Raw genomic sequence first — 20,576 nt, 5'->3', positions numbered from 1 at the left:
TCATTGCGTTATATCTTTGTCTCTTTGCACATTTTATATATTATCTCACATAATTTTGGTGTCCTCGTGTGGCACGAGTTTCAGCTGAGCTGAGTTGTGGCACGAGTATTTGATTTTCGGTACTGTGAGATGTTGGCATATGGAGACTTGAGGAGATTGATGAATAATTTGGGCCGTTGAGCCATGTTGATATTGTTGTGAGGCGATGCTTGGGTCGAGGCCCCATACTGGGATGAGAGATATTGTTGAGTGACGGCATTGCATCAAGGCCCCATGTGGGCTGAGTGATATTTTTGTGAGGCAACGCTTGCATTGAGGCCCCGAATTGGTCTGAGTGGTATTGATTGTGAGGGAATCACTTGAGTGCGAGGCACCTTTTGTTGTGCTTGGTGAGGCAATAAAATGCCGAGACACCTACAATGCTTAGTGTGTGTGTGACAGAGAGTGTGTGTGTGTGATGATTCTGGGCATTCTGCTAAGATCTAGGAGAGTTCTAAGATTATGACTGAGAGGTACTTGTACAATATAAGTTGTTATCACAGTGTTGATGTCGGATTGGGCTTACATTCTGGTCACATAGGCACAAAGATGCATTTATTTCCTTGTGTTAATTGATATTGATGCCTTGACTGATATATTTGAATAACATGTCTACATTTCCTCATAGTTTTGTTTGATATAAACCTGTTACTACATGTGATGCTTTTCTACACATATCATCATTTTGCTATTATCTTTATTATTGCATGCTGGAAGCAAGTTGTGGATTGGCCTACCTTGTCGCATGCTCCTTTTGAGGTTAGGCTTGCTACTTATGAAGTACATGGGGTCGATTGTACCCATACTATACTGTGCACTTTGTGTCAAGATCCAGGTATTGCGGGTAGTAGTGGTCGTTAGGAGTTGTTGTAGATTTTGTCGAAGATTTCAAGGTAGCACTGTTGTTTCTCTCTCGCAGGCCTTGAAGTCCCCTTCTATCTCTACTATTTATGTTATATATTTCCGATAGTACTATATTTTCATTCAGATCTTGTATTTCATACTCTGTAGAGCTCATGTACTTATTCATACCAGATTTTAGGGTGGATTCAGTTATATTTTCATTTCATTTTAGTATTTATGCTACAGTGCAAAGTTCGAGGCTATTTCTTATTATTATTAGAATTTATTTTCGCATTACTATTGTTGTCTTCCCTAGCAAGCGGTGTTAGGTGCTAGCACGAACATTTGTTTGGGTTTGGGTCCTCACAGGATCGGAGTGGATCGCTATCGATAAGGTTTTGATGAGTTCAAGATTTCACATGTTGAATTTAAGGATTTTCGGATTTGTGTATGAATAGGATTTGAGATCGGTGGTGGATGGTGTCTATACTTGTGGCACTTCTATATCAATATTGACTCCACATGGTATTATTAGGGATATGCAATAAATGTCTTCGGATTTGCAGAAGATCCCTTTAGGGAGAGCCTTTCAGATTAAGTTACTTTTGGGTTTGGCAGCCTATGTGAGTTGGTTGAGTTGGGGGGGGGAATCATTTATGATGATTTGATTATGTGAAAATGTGTTCTGAAAAGTTTGTGAAGGCTTTGACCACGACTTAAGGTTGATGTTTTCTACGGGTATATGAGGTTTGTTGCGTGCGGTGATATCCTTCTAGATTGAGTTAAATGGAAAGTTCTTGGTTGATGAGTTGATTATGAAATTTTCGCATTTTCACAAGTTAGCATGATAGTTGCGGTATGCCGTGTGGAATTAAGAGTTGCAAGTACAAGGTTGCAGTTTAGTTTTGAAGGGAATGTCATGAATTTTATAAGGCATGGACGATTTCAGATGTTTAAGAGAATGCTGGCACTATTTGGTATCGCCCGAGAAGGGTGTACATTTTAGGAGACGCATCGTGTTTGACTTGAGGATGCTTGACTAGTATTATGGTGATCGCCTAGTTTTTGGCTGTTGAGGTTCATGATTTGCTACGTGGCGCAGAAGATTTATGTGAGTATTTTTCATAAGATGATTGTGTATGGGTGATGTGTCAGTCACTTGACTAGTGGAGTTGGGATCAGATATGGAGATTCCGGTATTCTTGACGTTTAGAGACTAGGTATTCTCGTATGTAGACTATTCCTTGGTTGCGGATTGTGAAGATTTGTTAAGAATTAGACAGTTGATGGTATGTGTTATGGATAGGTTACTATGGACTTTCGGAATGTTATTTACCTGTTTGGGGATGATCGAAATTGGTTTGGGGGCCATTAGTAGGCCTAATGAGAATTTATATCCTATATCATATCAGGTTCGCTTACTCTTATGCAACTTTTACCATAGGTATATCATAGGGCAGATTGGACGTTATTCATGCTCTGGTCTATGTTATGTGTTTTTCCCTTATGCTATGACGGGTTGTGAGGCTACTTGATCATTCACACACGTGTTGTGAACCTATTTGGGCCTTGTGGCAGTATATGGGCGAGATGGCACTTGTGATGTTGATTTGCTTATTGCACAATATCCTTGCTTACATTTTTCCGTATTGTATTATGCCTATTCATCTTCCCACAGTTATATTTATGCACTCTATCATGCTCAACGTTGACAAACATGTGCTTAGTGAGCACGAGCATTATGGCTCGATGGGTATCCTTAAGTGGATTGATATGTTTGGGATAGGGTTGCGTGCCACAACAGAGTTTTGTGGGATACTCTTCCTTTTGTTTATTTCGTGTGTTTTGTTTTCCCTTTGTGGGATGAGATAATGGAATTATGCTTTTGTTGTTATATCAGTTGCACTTGTTGGGTAGTCATCTTATCTTGTTTTCTTTCCATTATTGGATATATCTGAGTTATTGCTTGCTTGGTGTACAAACTTCATTGTGTGAGGTTCCATGTGGCCTATAGTTAGACTTTCATGTCGAACAACTTGTACTAGGTGAGACGAGGTTATTAGACCTGGAAATTGCACAATCGGGTTTGGATAAGGCACGTTTGGGAGAAGAATGTCACTAGTCAGCTCAGAATTTGTCAATGGTCCTTCTCGAACGAGAACTCCATGACCTATTGATTTCTTGAGTGTTTATGAGTTTCTGCATGGTTCTATGATCATTGGTGGTGATGTGAATATTCAAAATGAGGTTTATTTAATATGTAGTATATTACCGGTACCAGGTTTGGTAATGAACTCCTATTGTGGTCGGAAGTTTTTGCTGTGGTTATATGAGATATGTGGTACATCGTGTGGTTTGATCTTGGCAGTATATTAAAAGCTTGATGCAACTTGTCAAGATTGATACATTGTATATATAAAAGGATCGGATCTTATAGGGGATTCTGAACGTTGGAGTTTGGTTCCACGCTCTGTGGGCTAAGGTCGAAGGAAAAATCTTCAGTCGGGGTCATGTTCATGCACTTATATGAACCGAGGTGGCATGACATCACCCATAGGTATGGGTATGATAAGTTCATTCAGCTAATTGACAGCTTTGGAATGACTCTTGGCATGTTCGAGGACAAACGTATGTTTAAGCGGGGGAGGATGTAACAACCTGATCGGTCGTACTAAGTACTAGCTTCCCTTTCTATGTTTTGAGATTTTTCATAACTCTATCTGATGATTTATTACTTGCGACCGTGATCCGTGCCGATTTTCAAAAAATTAAAATGTGAATTGCTAAAGAAAATGTAATTTTGACTTTGAAAATGGCTAGAGTTGACCACAGTCAATGTTTTTGGTAAACAACCCTGGATTGCTTTTTTGATGATTTTGGTAGGTTTCTATGATGATTTTGGACTTGTACGCATGTTTAGTTGGGTTCCTGGGTGACCCGAGGCCATTTCAGCGACTTATGTGGAAATTTGGAATTTACTTTGAAAAATCTTGAGTTTTAATGATCGATTCATGATTTTGATGTTATTTTTGATGATTTGCAATTGAGAACTTTTTGTATGATGTTAATACACTTATGTGAATGTTCGAAATGGAGCCCGAGGGGCTCAGATGAGTTTCGGATAGGTTACAGACTGATTTTGCATAGTTGAATGTTCCTGGTATAGCCGAACTAAAGATCTCGCATTTGTGAGGTTTTGTTTGCAAATGCGAGCAATGCATTTGCAAGAAAATGCTTGCATTTGCAATACAAGAGGGGGCTGGGACAGCTTCACATTTGTGAAGCTACAATTGTGATGGTTCAGCTGCATTTGCGACTCTAAGGGAAAGGGGACTTCTTCGCATTTTTGAAGCTTGTTTCGCATTTGCGTAGTCCCTGTCTTCGCATTTGTGATCACTTTCTCGCATTTGCGATATCTGGGAGGCTTAGATACTGATCGCATTTACAATAAGTGGTTCGCATTTGTGAGCATAGCAATTGCAAATAAGAATTCACAATTGCGATACCCGCAATTGGATAAAATGTGGGAATTTCAGGACTTAGCTCCTTTTACACTATTTTTGATACCTAAACTCTATCTATAGAGACGATTTTTGGAGAGTAATTTCTTTCCAACTTCGTAGGCTAGTAACTTTAACTTATTTTCATTCAATTTTCATCACTTTTTCATGAAATTTCATTATCAAATCTTGGATTCTTATACTAGAAATTGTGGGTTTAGGCAGGATTTAAGAATTTTATAAAATTGATATTTAGACCTCAAATTGAGGTCGGATTTTGAAACAAATCACATATTCGGGCTCAAGGAAGAATGGATAATCGAAAATTGATATTAATTTCAAATTTGAACCACGTGGGCCTGTGTTGACTTTTTGTTGACTTTTTTAATTATGTCAAAGATTGTCATACGGGGGTTGTTTCTAAAGCGTCTTTTGACTTTTTTGAATAATAATTGACTAGATACAGATGGTTTGGAGGCTTGTTGTAAAGGAAAAGCCGTGTTGGATTGTCTATCTTATTTCAGAATGAGGTAAGTGTCTCTCCTATCTTTGTTGAGGGAATTCTCCTAATATGTGATGTTGTTTGCTACATGCAGGGATGAGGCATATACGAAGTGACGAGCGTATATGAAGTTGCGAGGATTTCCATACTCGAGGGAGGGGGGTTATATGCTTCTTTGTGCCTTGTTGAACTTGGTGATCCTCTGACCTATGCTTCATTTAATTCTATGACAAATGGATTAAATTATCCATGGTAGAAATCATGTTAGAACGTATGACATCTTTAAGGGATTTAATGCAATGTTTTTAGATTGTTTACGTACTTAACTTGACAGTAGCATCATGATCACACATCTATACTTCTTATTTTCATGTTACTTGAGCTTCATTATACGTAATAAGAAATGATGATGATTGGGGCCTCAGGGCAATGCTTAGCGCAATGGGTTGGGGACTTAGGGAAATGCTTAGCGCAATGGGTTGGGGCCTTAGGGCAATGCTTAGCGCAATGGGTATTTACGCGCGATTGATATGATGTTGGCACGATTATTATTTTCGTGCAATTTGAAATAAGATTAGCATGTTGGTTTTTTCCGTGCATAAAGAAAAGAAGTTGGATTTTTGTTATGATTACTCATTCGTTAGCTACATACATGCATTCTACCTTGGTTCCCATCTACTCTACCTTTGTTCCCATCTATGTTTTTTGTTTGTATATTACATTCACAATTGTGTTCCTTATCAAGTTTACTCTATGTTTTCTATTTGGTTTGTTACTATCATATCTATGCTCCTACCTTGTCTGTTATTATTACATCTACGCTTTTACTTGATTTACTACTGCTACATGTCCTTACCTAATTCATGCCTTTATTTGTTACTAGCCTTTACATATTACATACCTTTATTTGTTATGTGATTTACTTATAAGATTCCTTAACTTGTTACATGCCTTCACTTACTATATGCCTTTACCTGCTACATGCCTCTACTTGTTACATGATTTTACTTATTAGATGCTTCTACTTGATACCTATTTTTACTTGTCACACATATTTACTCGTTTCATGTTCTACTCTTCTTTGCTTAGCCGGATTGGGTGACTTTTAGATTGGTTGTGTATTTATACTTTGTGGAATCCTTGTCATTATATATGGGAGACTAGATCTTGGGTGCTACGATGCCCATCTTACTTTGTTTGGGTTTCTATTTCCTAGTTGAATTATGTATGTTCATTTTTTAGGCAATCCTCAACCAAAGAAATTGTGGCTGGAGATGATGATAACGTGGATTTGGTTGCAAGAGAAGCGACCCAACGAAGAGAAAAAACTACACGGGTGTTACACCCCATGCTTTCGTACGTGAAAGCACGACATAAGTAAATTGATGGAAGCTCAGAAATGAGATGTTACATCCCGCATTTTCGTATGTTAAACTTACGTCGTAAATCGACGTAAGTTCGTTATAAGCATTATGCTATTTCAAACAAGTGATGAGTAAATTCGTAAAGGTGAGAGGGTAAGCGGATCGAAGAAAATGAGTTTCGTCGAAGTTTGTCATTTTGAGATAAAATACGGTCCAAGCTATAATACCCGTTATTTATGGACTAGTGCGATACAAGGTAACATATGACCATAATAGTAAGGTGTACAAAGTGTATTAAAAGTGAGTAGTATTTTAAGTAATTTGAGATAATTCTTAATTATGTGGGTAATTGGTAAATTATTGGATTAGTGGGGAATTACCAAGTTAATTAAGGAATTGGTAATTAATTAAAATATTTTGGATAAGCCTAATGGAGATTAATGTGGCAGCCAAATACCTTACATAAACATGACTCTTGAATTCAAATAAAAGGTGGCAAAACTTGGAGGTGTCTTTGGCCAGCTAAGCCACAAGTGGGCCCCACACCAACTAATACAAAATCTTCTCTAAAATCACCAAATAAAGAAGGGTCACACTTACAATGATCAGATTTTTCAATAGTAATGTGAATTACTTCATCAAGTTCACACTACACTAATAAAAGTAACGGATGAATGCTCAACAAATTCGTATGAAAATGTAGTAACAGGATTTTGCAATTCTAAGGGAGTACGGTGCAATCCTTCTCAAGAATATCGTACGGATATTTCCCTACTTCGATCCGCCGTTACGTGTTGTCGCAATTGACGTGTGTTATAGGGATTGTCAAGAGAGTCGGCTCAGGTATGTTAAGGCTAAGCCCTTCCTTCATTTTGGCATGATCTCGTAATTACATGTGTTTGATAACGAGGCATAAAGAGACGTTCATACTCCTGAATTTATATACATTATCCTAGTCTCATAAATTACAGTATTCTCCTTATCGGGACTTCATATTTAATTGAATATTGTCTTCTTATACTCAAGAGAGCAGAGAGCCTATATATACAGTATTACAGTAGTTTCATTACCATCGAGCTATAATCGATGGGCAGGCCCCTATTGGGCAATCTCTGATCAGATGGTAGGTTATATACCAAGCCTACTATGGCTGAGCACCTATGAGCGAGCCCAGTTGGCCGAGATACTGAGCCTTATATGGTCGAGCGCCTATGAGCGAGCCTACTATGACAGAGCAGTTGTATATATACCGAGCCTTATAGGGCCGGACAACTATTTTACTTACTTGAGAGAGTTGAGTCAGTATCAGTAGGTAAGCATATCTTTAGGTTATCTTTGACTAACAGTTAGTTTCAGTTATTATATTATTAGTTCAGTTTCAGCTTTTAGTATATTGCCTTACATACTCGGTACATTATTTCGTACTGACGTCCCTTTTCTGGGGATGCTGCATTTCATGCGTGCAGGTTCAGACATGCAGACGGGTAGACCTCCTCATTAGGTGTTGCCCGAGTTCAGCTTGATCGGTATGCTCCATGCCCTTCAGAGTTGCCAAGTCTAGAGCTTTATGTACATCTTGTGTATATATGTATATATTTTATGACTAGGTCGGGGCCCTGTTCCGATCACAATATATCCATCAGTAGAGGCTTGTAGACATATCCTGTCAGTTAGTGCAGTATGTTGGGCTTGTAGGCCTTTTATATATATTTTGTTGGTTTTCTAGCCGTAGTAGTTATGACGGCCCTGTCGGCCCAGCTTTATACTGATGTTTAGTCAGCATTTGCAATTGTCTTGCAATGTGGCCCATGGCCAAAGTATGACATTATATGTCCAGAGTCCCTTAGTCGCAAGTTGGTATGCAAGGATAGGTGAGGCACCGGGTGCCGGTCTCGCCCCCCAGGTTCTGGGCATGACAAAAGTGGTATTAGAGCAGTTCTGTCCTAGGGAGTCGACAAGCCGTGTCTAGTAGAGTCTTGTTTATGGGTGTGTCATGCACCACACTTATAAGTAGGAGGCTACACGGCATTTAGGACTGTCACTTTTTCTTCTTGTTCTAGATCATGTGGTAGAGCTCACTTATAAGAATTCACATTCCTGAATTCTATTTTATTCGTAATACAATGATACCTACATCCAGAAGGATAGTTGGTAAGGGACTGAATGCGGCTGTGGAAGAGTTGAGTTGGAGGAATTCGAATTTACATCATACTTATGATGAGTAAATGTAGAGTCTCCAGCAGATCATGTGCGTACTAAGACATGTGAGCTTCTGGAAAAGGAGCCCTAAGGCATGAATATCTATCCACCCATATGGTAAAAAGCAATGAGAGATTCAGAAGGTAGATAAAAGCTTTAATAAGTAAAAGGAGCAAGATGGGAAGGGTACGAGGTACCCAGTTAATGAAGATTATCGGTATTTACAACTCAGGCAGAAAAATATAAGCATTGTGAGTTACCTTCAACAGTAACAGAGGTATGTATAATTGGCCACATCCATCTCAGTTATGGCCTGTGGGGGCTAACATGTATAGTTTAAGAAAAGGACGGGATATCAGGATCCGGTTGGGGTTAGAGTAACCCAAAATGGTGGATGGATTGTTTGTGTTAGTTGACATTTCTGAAGGATATTACAAAGATAGGCACTGGAATCCTGGAAGGGATAAATATTATCTTAATGTGGCTCCTGTCCCTAGTAAAGAAAGAATGTTAGGCAACCCGAAGTGCCAGTAGATGGAGCAAGGGGAGCTAAAAGCAAAATAATGTCCTGTTAAAATTTTCAAAATAAAGTGATAGACAGAAATGTTAGCAGGAAATGAGAAGAGAGTTAATGAAGCATTATGAGTAAGATGTGATGCATGGATGACAATGGTAGAAAACAAAAAGACAGTATTACAGAATATATAGTTAAGTGAAGGAAAAGACGAGAGGAGTTAGCCCTTGAGACAACAAAAGAGTATAGGCCATAAAGTCATATCCTCATTTTGAGAAATAAGTTTGTGACTCTAACGTGTTTACCAGGAGGAAAAGTTAGACCCCAGAGTAATAGAAATCAGTATGGACTGGTGAACAAGATAAACTAAGAATGAATTAGGGACTGAGTGATTTGATAATAGTCGGCATCCTGAAAAGTTCGGAGATTGCGTTCTGGCGATAATAGAATGGACGATAGAAAAATAACCTTTAAAGGTCATCCAGGAAGACGCTTTCCTAAAGCAAGCAATGCAAACAAAGTTAAGCTTAAGGACTATGTGTGCCAGTTACACTAAGTGTCACCCTCGTGGATAAAGAATTTTGTTATCCTTAGTATAGAAGGATTACCTCAAGGCAGGAAAAAGGTCATCGATGATGTGAAAAGATGCCAAAGAGGAAGAGGTAAAACATCTATAGGTAGATCGTCGTGGCTCTAAATCTTAGTACTCCCCTAAAGGGGGGGATATGAAGTGATGTGGCATTAAGTTAGAATTAAGTGATTCTAGTGACTATGGAATGGTAAAGGAAGAATGCGATAAAAATGAGAAATTAATGATATTGCACTTATTTAAATCCTACGGATATGCTACGACTCCAGAGCATTATTCAAACATGATGGCAAGGAGAGAAAGTAAGGGTTCATGCCCGAGATGTTATTGATAGATAAGGAGTCAGTGCGGGACGTAAGTTAAGACAAAGGAAATAACCCAAGAAGGATTATGCGAAATATTGATATGAGAATGGGCCAACGAGTAGTTAGTAGTTGATCCAGGAATAGCCTAGTTATGGCTAGATAAGAGGATACAGACAAATCAATATATCGTGCAAAATAAACATAGTGAACCCTAACATGGGGAATTCAGTTTCACAAATATGACATCGTGATCCTTGAGAAATATTCGGATAAGAGTTGGGGTAGTTAAAGCTACCGTATGAGTGTTATGGGAATAAAAGAGAGTCCCACTGGGAAGACAGTCAAAACTTCAGTTCAGAAGCAACCATACGAGAACATGAATGTGGAGGTAAGTAACTAAGGATGATTATAGGTGAGTACGAACATCAAAACAATTCTGTCGGGTAAACGATATAACAAGCTTGTAATTTACAAGAGCCAGAAGGTCTCCCTAAGCACTACAACGAAAGACTAGCTGAGAAAATAAGGAAGAAGGCTTCAACCGAAGCACAATAACCTAAAGAGGAAATGGTCTTATAACAACAGTCTCACAAAAACATTGTATGCACTCCATAAGAAAATGGCACCTACCGTGGCTAATGAACGAGAAGTAGAATCAGAAGTGATACTCAAGATCATATGAGTTTTATGTAATTCCAATGTGTGTGGGCACTAAGGTAAGCTAAGTATGCACGCAACATTGGGGCAGAAAGACCAGAAAAAGTAATTACTTACTTTTAAAAAAAACCGAGAAGGAACAGAAAGAATTATTCCATTAATGACCCAGAGTATGTTATGAACGCACTTAAGAGTTCAGAATTTTATACATGCAACATATATGTTGACAATTATACAGACATAGAAGACTCTGATATAAGTTAAAAGAAAGAATTGAGCTCAGGGCATAAATAAAGGATTGAGTTGTTAGAAGATTGTATCATGAATATTCCATAAAGCCCATGAAAGGCTAAAGTAATAACTAATACCAGGAGCCACATATCGGAAGAAGCTTAAACCTACAAAAGGTTGATCAGAAGGAAGAGGAAACTAAAGAATTACATCAACCAAGTAAATCAGGAGTCTGATTATTTGACCCAGAAAATTATGGAGCATTGCAGGATCACTCATAATATCATAGGTACAAGAGAGAAAGTACAACAACCATATTCCATAACGGCCCTACGATGAAGCCAGTTAGAAAAGTACCAGCCTCATAAGAAGTCAGTACGAAGCTTCCACCAGATTGTGTATGCACCAGAGGTGCAAATATTATAATAGAGCTTCAAGTCATGGACGTGAATTATACCCATGTGGAAGGGAGGTCATGAAAGAAATAGAAGATACGATGCAAGATTTTAAGGTAGTAAGGTAAAGGTGAACAACATATGAAATACTCAGATGCAGAAGGTTGTGAATAGTCCATACTTCGAATCAAAGGCTAGAAGGGCCGGGATTCAGTATCCAGGAATAATAGCGGCATCGTCAGTAGCATATCTTCCAACCTATGGTTTCTAGGTACCGAGAGATCTAGCCAAGAAAGTAAAGAAGAATTATAGATCATGTGATGTCTCGATTGATGTTCCAGAATAACATAAGGAAATCTATGGTGCAAACAAGTTGAAGGAAGGTTGAGAATAGTATAAATAGATACGTATAGGTCGCAAGCTAAAGTATAGTAAAGTGACAAGGTTTTATGACATGAGTAAGGATGAGAAAGGGCGAGTGAGAAGGGGACGGGAATGGATAAGTCCTCAGGATTAAGACCATGAAAACAAGAGAGCTAATAGTTTCTCTAAGTTATAGAAACTTCAGTATAGCTTGACTGAACTCAAAAAGAATCTAAGATTACTAGCATCTAGAAGAAATAGTATGCATCCCTGGTAGTAAAGTGAGGGTGTGATTGTGATAGATAAAGGATGACGTTGGGCCTTCGATTGAGTAATGACTTGAAGAGGATTTCATAAATTGTACGGGATTAAAATACCTCTGTAAGGTGAGTCATATTGGAATGCTATAAAATATAGTTATGAAAGTATAGTATCGCCCCTAGGTGGATCAATCACGTGAGCCCTAGCGGCAGTGTTACATAAGAGATCAAGTTAGCAATGGTAGATGATAGATCAACATTAAGGTGAATCAACAATGGATGGACAAAAGTCACAAAGTATGAGGTGAGATTAGGTCATCATTCTTATGATGAACAATCATGAGGAAGCATTAAAGGAAATAGATTTATACATATGGGACGAACAACGAACGTAAGCTGGAGTTTGGTAGCAGACCTTAGTAACGATAAATCGAGGTAAGAGTTATGGTATATTATGACCTACTTAGATGCAGTAAAGTCATGCGGATAGATAATCGGGCCTATGAAATAAGATATAACAATATTCGTAAGTTCGATAAAGTACCGAGCGAAGAACTTCAGTATACCTATAGATGCCCAGAGGGACATCTTGTCAAGCTTTGTATATGTTTACAAAGTGAGGCCTAGAGATTGGGTAAAAGCTGGAGGGGAGAGTCACGTAAGCGCACATATAAGGAAAACGTCGTACAGGCTGCATGACCGAAGTAGCAAGAGTTACGAAATTGGAAGAATTCCGACCACAGGCCGTGGTATGAGAAAGAGGCCTACAGGTGGGAATACCCTGGACTTTGGATTTATTCACAGAACAATTGCCTAGATGGCAAGGAGAGTATTAAAATATTCGCAAGAGCTATAAATTATGATAATGATAAGTGCATCAGTCAACATTTAAGGACGAATGTTCCAAAAGGGGGAATGATGTTACACCCCATGTTTTCGTACGTGAAAGTACGCCATAAGTAAATTGATGGAAGCTCAGAAATGAGATGTTACATCTTGCATTTTTGTATGTTAAAGTTTCGTCATAAATCGACGTAAGTTCGGGAATGAGATTATTGTAAGACTATAAGCATTATGCTATTTCAAACAGGTGATGAGTAAATTCGTGAAGGTGATAGAGTAAACGGGTCGAAAAAAATGAGTTTTATCGAAGTTTGTCATTTTGAGATAAAATACGGTCCAAGATATAATACCCGGTATTTATGGACTAGTGCGATACAATGTATCATATGACCATAATAGTAAGGTGTACAAAGTATATTAAAAGTGAGTAGTATTTTAAGTAATTTGAGATAATTTTTAATTATGTGGGTAATTGGTTAATTATTGGATTAGTGGAAAATTACCAAGTTAATTAAGGGACTAATAATTAATTAAAATATTTTGGATAAGCCTAATGGAGATTAACGTGAAAGCCAAATACCTTACATAAACATGACTCTTAAATTCAAATAAAAGGTGGCAAAACTTGGAGGTGTCTTTGGCCAACTAAGCCATAAGTGGGGCCCACACCCACTAATACAAAATCTTCTCTAAAATCACCAAATAAAGAAGGGTCACACTTACAATGATCAGATTTTTCAATAGTAATGTGAATTACTTCATCAAGTTCATACTACACTAATAAAAGTAACGGATGAACGCTCAACAAATTCGTATGAAAATGTAGTAACAGGATTTTGCAATTCTAAGGGAGTACGGTGCAATCCTTCTCAAGAATATCGTACGGATATTCCCCTACTTCGATCCGTCGTTACGTGTTGTCGCAATTGACGTGTGTTATAGGGATTGTCAAGAGAGTCGGCTCAGGTATGTTAAGGCTAACCCTTTCCTTCATTTTGGCATGATCTCATAATTACATGTGTTTGATAACGAGGCGTAAAGAGAAGTTCATACTCCCGAATTTATATACATTATCCTAATCTCATAAAATATAGTATTCTCCTTATCGGCACTTCATATTTAATTGAGTATGGTCTTCTTCCTCTCAAGAGAGCAGAGAGCCTATATATACAGTATTACGGTATTTTCATTAGCATCGAGCTATAATCAATGGGCAGGCCCTTATTGGGCAACCTCTGATCAGATGGTAAGTTATATACCGAGCCTATTGTGGTCGAGCGCCTATGAGCGAGCCGAGTTGGCCGAGATACAGAGCCTAGTATGGCCGAGCGCCTATGAGCGAGCCTACTACCGCAGAGCAGTTGTATATATATCGAGCCTTATAGAGCTGGATAGCTATTTTACTTGAGAGAGTTGAGTCAGTAGTAGGTAAGCATATCTGCAGATTATCTTTGACTCCCAGTTACTTTTAGTTATTATATTATCAGTTCAGTTTCATCTTTCAGTATATTGCCTTAAATATTGGGTACATTATTTCGTACTAACGTCCCTTTTTTGGGGATGCTGCATTTCATGCGTGCAGGTTCGGACAGACAGACGGGTAGACCTCCTCATTATGTGTTGCCCGAGTTCAGCTTGATCGATAAACTCCATGCTATTCGGAGTTGCCGGGTCTAGAGATTTATGTACATCTTGTGTATATATGTATATATGTTATGAGTAGGTCGGGGCCCTGTTCCGATCACAGTATATCTATCAGTAGAGGCTTGTAGACATATCCTGTCAGTTAGTGCAGTATGTTGGGTTTGTAGTCCTTTTATGTATATTTTGTTGGTTTGCCAGCTGTAGTAGTTATGACGGCCTTGTCGGCCCAGCTTTATATTGATGTTTAGTCAGCATTCGCAATTGTCTTGCAATGTGGCCCATGGCCAAAGTATGACATTATATGTTTAGATCCCTTAGTCGCAAGTTGGTACTCAAGGATAGGTGAAGCACCGGGTGCCGGTCTCGCCCCCCAGGTTCGGGGCGTGACACCGGGATACTGATTATGTGCATATGGGTTTCGAAGAGTTCTCGATGGTGTTGACCTCGGCTTGAGATAGATATTTTCCATAGGTATGAGGGGTATGTTGCGTTGTGATATTCTCACGGATGGGGTTTAGTGGTAGGTTTCCTACTGATGGAGTATGTATCATGCTTGTGCTTCAGAGTTATTAATGATATTCTCGTACTTATCATATAATGGCATGATAAATGCAGTGTCGCGCGTGTGATTGCGGATTGCAAGTACGAGGTTGTCATTCCGTTAGAAGAGAAGGTCATGAGTTATAGACAGCCATGGACGGTTTTAGATGTTTAGAAGAATGATGGCACTATTTTGATATCACCTGAGAAGAGCGTGTATTTCAGAAAGGCGCACTATATTTTGACTTACAGATGCTTAACTGGTATTACTGTAATCTACTGGTTGATCGACTAATGATATTCAGATTTTGGATGTGTGGCACGAAACAGTTATGGAAGTATCTTTCATGACATGATTGTGTATGAGGGACGTGTTAGTCTTATGAGTGTCGAAGTTAGGATCAGACATGGAGATTCGTGTATTCTAGGGATTTGAAGACTAGAAGGGTTCTCAGAGGAAGAGTGTTCCTTGGTTGCGGACAGTGAAGGTATGTTAAGAGGTTGACGGCTGAGTGTATATATTGTGGATGGGTTATTGTGGACTTCTCGGGGGTTATCTACATATTTTTGGAGGATACGAATGGATTTGGAGGCCATAGGAAGGCCTATTGAGGGTATGTATTCTACATCGGGTCAGAATTGTTTACTCAGCACATCTATTATTGAAGGGTTTGTCATCAGTTAGAGTTGATACTTATTCGTGCTTGATATATTCGGGGTGTTGCTCTTCTATGTTATGATGGGTTGTGAGACTGTTGATTATTTACAGACATGATGTGGTTTTATTTGGTCCTTGTGTCGGAATTTGAGCAAAATGGCTCTTGGCGTGTCGAATGGTTGATTTCTCCTTGGTTATGGTTTTCCTATTTGTGGTATATTGTGTTATCCGTTTCTCCATGGTTATGATCATGCACATTGCATATTGTTGTTAATATGCATATGGTGGTTGATTATGAGCATCATGGCTCGAGGTACTTCATGTGGACCGGTGTTTGGATTGGGTCACGAATCGTAGCAGAGCTATGCTGGGATATGATCCTTTGTGTTTATCTTATGTGTTTTGGTTCTCATTTGTGTAATGGGTTCATAGCAATTTTTGTGGTATATGTTGAGCTTGCGGGATGATGCTCTTATTTGATTCTCTTTCCTTTATTGGGTATAGTCGAGTTGCTGCTTGATTGGTGCACGGATTGCACGGTATGGGGCCATAGATGGTATTGGTGTGGCATGTCGGTCGAGCAACTTGTATTGGATGAGATAAGGTTATTGGACTTGGAATGAGTGTTATCGAACTTGATTAAGGTATGTTTGGAATAATAATATTATTAGTCAGCTTAGAAATGGGCAATGATTCTTATCGGGTGAGAGAGCTCTATGACTTATTGATCTGATGGGTGGTTATGAGTTTTTGCGTGTTTCTTTCATTATTAGCAGTGTACGAAAGTTTAGAACAAGGTTTTATTTGATATGAGATTTGTTAATAGTACTGGGTTTGTTATTGGGCACCTAATATGATCGGAAGTTATTGCTATGAGTATCTGAGTTAGGGTGGAATGTCGTGTGATTGTATTTGGTACATGGTTATGGCTTGATACAACTTGTTCAGACTTTCTAAGATTTTAGATGCGTGAATCGAGTCTTGTAATGGATTGCGGATGTTGGAGATTTGGTTTTAAGGCGTATGGACTAATGTTGAAGTAAGGATCTTAGTTATATTGTGTTTTCAGGCTTACATGGTTTGGGGTGACGTGACATCACCCATGGGTATGTGTATGGTGAGCTGATTCAGTGATTTGATGGCCTTGTTACAACTCCTGGCACATTCGAGGACAAACGTATATTTAAGTGGGGGTGAATAAAACGTCTCGACTGGTCATTTTGAGCATTTTCATTTCGCTAGGTGGTTTGAGGTCATGAGTATCTTCATATGGTGAATTATGACTTGCGTGTATCGTCAGTTATGATTTTCGAGTGGTTTGGGATTGATTTGGAAGAATGATTCTCAAATAGAAGGCTTTAAGTTTGAAGAGTTGACCGAGTTTGACTTTTGTGTATTGACATCGGATCGGAGTTTTGACGGTTCCTTTAGGTCCGGATGGTGATTTTGGATTTGGGCGTATGCCCAAATTTGCATTTGGATGTTTCTAAAAGGTTTTGGCACTAATTGGTAAAAGTTGGCAATTTAAAGGTTTGGAAAGTTCATAAATTTGACCGGGGTTGACTTTGATGGTATTGGATTCGGATTGTCCATCCGGGAGTTGGAATAGGTTTGTTATGTCATTTGAAAATTGTATGCAAAATTTGGGTTCATTCTGAATTGGTTAGGCTTGGAACGGATGTTTGGTTCGAAGTTTGAAGTTTATGAACTTAAGAGATTGAGCTTGATCGATGATTCATGGTTTTTATCTTATTACGTGTGATGTGAGGCCTTGAGTAGGTTCGTGTTTCATTTTGGTACTTGTTGGTGTGTTCGGATGGGGTCACGAGGGGCTCGGGATGAGTTTCGGAGGTGTTTCAGACCATTTTTCCTTCAAAAGTGGGTGCTAGTTACTGCTGGTTTTGGTGTTGCGTAGGTGCGGTAGTCGTTGAAGCGGATTTATGGTCGCACCTGCGAAGAAGGATGGAGTTGGGCAAACTCTGCAGATGCGGGATTTGGGGTGAATCTGCGGCAGCACAGAAGCGATAGCATGGGGCGCAAAAGCGAGAAAGAGAGCAGAAGCATTTTGTGTCTCATCTGTGATGGCGCAGAAGCTGGAGTTTATCCGTAGGTGCGAGAGATCGGGCTTTTTGAGTTTTACTCATAAACGGAGATTGTGTTTTAGAATCAACGCCACAGAAGTGGCTCTTGGATCGCATATGCAAAAATGCATGTGCAAATTGTATTTAATTTGAGGGTTTGTTCATTTTATCACATTTGGCGATTTGGAGCTCGGTTTTGGGCGATTTTGAAGAGGATTTTCACCACATGGATTAGGGTAAATATTTTGACTCAGTTTTGATTATATTACATGATTGTATATTTGATTTTGGCAATTGATTGAATATTCTAAAAGAGAAATTTAGAGTTTTTGGCTAAACGTTCCTAATGTGAATAATTGGGTTTTGAATGGCGATTCAGAGTCGGCTTTGAGTGAAATTAGTATGGTTGGACTCGTATTTAAATAGGTTTCCGGAATTTGTGAGTTTTGTTGGGTGCCGGGCTGCGGGCTCGGGTTGACTTTGTATTTGATTAAAGTTCAACCTTTATCATTTGGATTTGTTTCCTTTGGCATTATTCGGTGATTTTGAGTTGCTTTTGGCTAGTTTTGAGTCATTCGTAGGTCGATTCATGCATGATGTCATTTCTAGAGTATTGGTTGGCTTGCTCGGTATTTGATTTGGCTTTCTTGAGGTAAGTATCTTACCTAACCTTGATTGAAGAACTAGTTTCCTGTGATATTTGTGATAGCTACGTGCTATGGGTGCACATATGTGTGCAGTTTGAGCCCATGTGCAAGCACCGGGGTATTTATCCATGCTCGGGGTAGTGCTTAGGCTATGAAATGCCTTGAATTGATTGTTAAGTTTTAGTTTGTGATGTTTCTCTTATTTGTAACCCTGATGTGAACTATTTAATCCATGTTTGATGTTACATAGATTCTAGTCTCCTAAATGAACTTGTTAATTGCTATTTCCGTGATGAAATTGTCGATTTGAGCTATGATAACACACTTTGCATATGCATACACCTCGGAATGTCATTTATACCAATCCAGGAGCATGAAAACTAATATCCATTGGTCATATACATGTATTCTTGTATATTTATTTCTATGTGATATGATTTGGACTGGATGATTGTGATCAGGCCGGGCGGATAGTGTTATTATGCATATGACCACGCTGGGTGGATTGTGTTGTTATATCTTTGACCATGCCTGGCGGATTATTTTGTTATGCATGTGATCACACCGGGCATATTGCGTTATTGAGCATGTGACCACGGCAGACGGATTGTGATATTGGCACGTGAGTTGTCCATGCAGATCTAGAGATTGATATTATTGGCACGTGAGTTTTCTGTGGAGCACGTGAGTTGTACATGCGGTTGATATTATTAGCACGTGAGTTGTCCGTGCAACATGTGGGTATAGATCCATCCCCTTAGGGTTACCCTCTCATGTTTCTCTCTTGATGGTGTACACGCGGATTATGAGAAACTGATGGGTTTTTGGTTGATGCTAGCTCTCAGAGAGTTGGTCATTGGTTTGGTTCGGTTACTAAGAATTTGATGTGGGCCTGAGAACTATTATGTGAATTATATTTGGATCGGGTTGCGCGCCGCAATGAATGGATAATTGATTATTGCATTTCATCTTTACTTGCAATTTCCTTGGTTGTTATCTGATTTATTTGCATATCTTCCTTATATGCTGGATTGTTGACTGAGCAGGATACGTTGAGAAAACTAAGAGCATCAATTTGGTTTTTATCTGCGATTTCATTATGTGATCGTATTTTCTGTTTTGTACTTGTTGGAAATTATTAACTGTACATGTGATAACGAGTATCATTTATAATTCTTGCTTCTATTACCTCGCCAAGGTTAGTTATGATACATATTAAGTACATGGGGTCGGTTGTACTCATACTACATTTCTACACGTTGCGTGCAGACCATAGAGCTGAGATGTTGTGGATGATGGGATCTGGCACTGAAGACGTACTGGCATTCCGGATATGATACCACTTGTTCTTTGTAGCTTTAGATTTGAATTATGTTTATGCATATTTAAAACATATATTGTATTTATTTTATACCAGCTATGTAAATCAAAGTCTTAGTGACTTATGACTTGTACTACCAATCTTTGGGATCTTATTTAGAAGTTTAGTTATTTTACCCATTTACTCATATTATTCTCATTTGAGTTGTGTTGACTGTTATTTGGTTTACCTAGTTGGTGCGGTTTGGTGATATCATGACTAGATGGATTTTGGGTCGAGACAAACACCTAGATCTATACAAAAATATACAGAAGTGGAGTATGAGTACACCACAGTCGGTACCCAGTAAGTATCAAGACTAACCTCGGTGAAGTAGTGACGAAGTGCAAGTCATGTATGTGATACTTACTAACCAAATAACCTATGCAATATCTCAAAGACTGGCAACAGTGTATAATAGAAAATAGTAACAATAATATCTTTAGAACAAGTGATAACTACTCAATGCAAGTAAATGTTCCGCTTCAACAACAAGTCATCAAATAGAACACAAACATATGGAACCTCGTACCCACATTTCTGTCACAATAACAATATCCTCCCTTTTCGCTCTGCATTGACACAATCACAATATCCAACTATATCACTCCGCCATTACACAAATCACAATATCGAACAGTATCGCTCCGCACAGACACAAATCACAATATTCAACTATAGCTCTCAGCCTTGACACAAATCACAATATCCAACCGTATGGCTCCGCCCTGACACAAATCACAATAACAATTGCACGGAAAAAACCTCTTGCTAACTCCCAAATAATCCGCTCAACATATCCACATATGTCACAATAATCACAAAATAATAATGTCATATTTTAGCAAAACATAGGCTCACAATTTATCACTCAGGTGCACAAGAACATGACAACAACAAAAATGCGGATCGATGTTCAACATATAAAGCATAACTACTGCTAAGTCTATTGAAAAGATCATGTTCATGTAGTCACAAAGTGATTAAGCATGTTTCACATAAAATACATCCTCAACTTAAGGAATATTAATAGCCTAAGACC

Source organism: Nicotiana tomentosiformis, chromosome 7 (assembly GCF_000390325.3).
Source record: "Nicotiana tomentosiformis chromosome 7, ASM39032v3, whole genome shotgun sequence".
NCBI classification, from domain to species: Eukaryota; Viridiplantae; Streptophyta; class Magnoliopsida; order Solanales; family Solanaceae; genus Nicotiana; species Nicotiana tomentosiformis.
The sequence above is the reverse complement of the archived record's forward strand: the minus strand, read 5'-3'. Positions refer to the sequence as shown.